Source organism: Bos mutus, chromosome X, assembly GCF_027580195.1.
Source record: "Bos mutus isolate GX-2022 chromosome X, NWIPB_WYAK_1.1, whole genome shotgun sequence".
NCBI lineage: Eukaryota > Metazoa > Chordata > Mammalia > Artiodactyla > Bovidae > Bos > Bos mutus.
The window spans coordinates 66,904,682-66,907,798 of NC_091646.1; the positions used below are offsets into that span (position 1 = coordinate 66,904,682).

General features: G+C 39.3%; 1 pseudogene; it reads right to left on the reverse strand.

Moving 5' to 3' along the window:
• Window positions 1–1,119: 1,119 nt before the first annotated feature.
• Window positions 1,120–2,344, reverse strand: LOC102281780 (importin subunit alpha-1 pseudogene; annotated as a pseudogene).
• Window positions 2,345–3,117: the final 773 nt, after the last annotated feature.

Here is a 3,117-nt window from a genome sequence, read left to right on the forward strand (position 1 = left end):
GGAGTGGGAGCTGTGATGTCTGCAAACCAAAAGGTTCATATACCATGACCAAGTGGGATTTATCCCTGGAATATGAAGGTGGTTCAATGTAACAAACTCAAATAATACATCAACATCCAGAGAATAGAGGATAACACCACAAGACCATATCAATAGATGGAGAAAAAGCAGTTGTCAAAATTTAACAGTTTCATGTTAAAAACTTCCAGCAAATTAGGAGCAAATGGAAGATACCTCTACATAATAAAGATTACATATGAAAAACCTACAGATAACATCGTACACAATGGTAAAAAGCTGAACGTTTTTCCTTTAAAAGCAAGATTAAGATAAGGATGCTCACCTCTCACTACTTCCATTTAACACAGTATTAGAAGTCTTAGCCACAGTAATTAGGCAAAAAAGAAATACAAGTTATCTAAATTGGAAAGTAAGAAAAAAAAACTAACCCTTTTATATATAAAACCCCAAAAACATCATTAAAAAAAAAAACTATTAGAACTAAAAATGAGTTTACTAAAGTTACAGAATGCAAAGGGGCTTCCCTGGTGGTTTTCTGGTAAAGAATCTGCCTGAAATGTAGGAGATGTGGGTTCAATCCTTGGGTCAGGAAGATGCCCTGAAGGAGGGCGTGGCAACCCATTCCAGTATTTTTGCCTGGTTAATCCAATGGATAGAGGAGCCTGGTGGGCTGTAGTCCATAGGATCACAAAGAGTCAGACATGACTGAACCAACTGAGCATGTACACAAGCACAGAGTACAAAATCAACACACAAAAGTCATTTGAATTTATATACATTAGTGAAAAACTATCTGAAAAGGAAATTAGGAAAATAATCATTTTGTGTTATAGTACTATTAAGAAAAAAAATTTTAGAAATAAATTTAATCAAAGAGGTGAAAGACTCGTATACTGAAAACAACAAAATATTGCTGAAGGTGGTTAAATAGGACTCAAGCAAATGGAAAGATGAATTGTGTTCATGGATTGCAAGCTAATATTGTTAAAATGTTAAAATGTTTCTCCCCAAAGAAATCTGCAGACTTGATGCAATATAAAAAATCCAAAGACATTTTAATTAATTAATTAATTTAGTTATTTATTGAAAAGGGTTGAATTTAATCTTTATTTACAGGACATTGCAAGATATGAAATTCCACATAGAAATAAGAAACTCATTGAGAGGAGAAGCTTCATACAGTATGTACAGTTTGGAACTGTTCAAGTACAGTTTTGTTGTAAAAAGTGCTACAATAACAAACCACATTTAAAAAGAGTTCTTAGTAGAGAAACAGTAAGACAAACTTATACAAAGCATAGTACACAACGAACAACTCTAAGACTCAGATGTACATCTAAAAGTTGAAGGTCCCAGCAGAGCCATCCTGCACTTGGAATGTATAGCCTTCAGAGGTAGTTTCTGGCACAATATTTTGATCTTCCTCTTCCTCTACAAAAAAATACTTCTCGATCAAGTTTAATGAAGCTTTGTACACAGACTCATTTTCATGGTTTTGTAGAGCTTCAATTTTGTCCAAACCTCTACATTCTTCAATCATTATACTAAGTTTCTCAGTTTCACCTAGTTTCTCAGCAGCCCAAAAGATATTTGAAATGGCATCCAGAATAACCAGACCAATTTTGGTATCTTTTGCAGTTAGGAGGTTCATCAACAGCTCTATTATGCCACAATGAACAAGGTACACGATCTGCTCAACAGTTCCGCCACTTGTATAGTTATTCACAGCCCATGTGGCTTCCTTTTATGTCTTAAAGTCTGTCTTTGAGAGAAGGCCAACAAGGAATGGGACTAATCCATGATTCACAACTTGTTGTATCTGGTGCTGGCGGCCAGCTGAGATGTTTGACATTGTCCACGTAGCTTCCTTCTGAATATTAGTTTTGGAGTTTGTCAGCAGGCTGGGAAATACAGCAAGTGCTCCTGCATCTATTACAACCTGTGTTTGTTCATGTGTTCCAGTGACAATATTTCCTGTGGCTCTGAGCACAGGAGTCACAACTGACAATTCAGTAGCTCCTAAAAGCTTCACAAATTGGGGTACAACCCCAGTTTTCACAATCATTTCAATCCATTCATTTGGACCACCAGTAAGGTAGGAAATAGCCCAGCAGGTATCAGCTAATACTTCTGGATCATCGTGATGCAGGAGATGAATTAAAGTAGGAAGAATCTGCTCAATAGCCTCTAAGAGGGGTGCAGGATTCTTGTTGGGACAAAGATTTGAAAGTGTCCAGGTAAGACTGCGTAAGTAACCACATACTAGAGATGACATATCAGGGACAACCAGAAGTGCCAATAGCGGATCAACTGCACCATCAGATCAGATCAGATCAGTCTCTCAGTCGTGTCCAACTCTTTGCGACCCCATGAATCGCAGCACGCCAGGCCTCCTTGTCCATCACCAACTCCCGGGGTTCATTCAGACTCACATCCATCGAGTCAGTGATGCCATCCAGCCATCTCATCCTCTGTCGTCCCCTTCTCCTGCTGCCCCCAGGCCCTCCCAGCATCAGAGTCTTTTCCAATGAGTCAACTCTTCGCATGGGGTGGCCAAAGTACTGGAGTTTCAGCTTCAGCATCAGTCCTTCCAAAGATATCCCAGGGCTGATCTCCTTCAGAATGGACTGGTTGGATCTCCTTGCAGTCCAAGGGACTTGCAAGAATCTTCTGCAACACTACAGTTCAAAAGCATCAATTCTTCAGGGCTCAGCCTTCTTCACAGTCCAACCCTCACATCCATACATGACCACAGGAAAAACCATAGCTTTGACTAGACGAACCTTTTTTGGCAAAGTAATGTCTCTGCTTTTGAATATGCTATCTAGGTTGGTCATAACTTTCCTTCCAAGGAGTAAGCGTCTTTTAATTTCATGGCTGCAGTCACCATCTGCAGTGATTTTGGAGCCCCCAAAAATAAAGTCTGACACTGTTTCCGTTGTTTCCCCATCTATTTCCCATGAAGCGGTGGGACCGGATGCAATGATCTTCATTTTCTGAATGTTGAGCTTTAAGCCAACTTTTTCACTCTCCACTCTCACTTTCATCAAGAGGTTTTTGAATTCCTCTTCACTTTCTGCCATAAGGGTGGTGTCA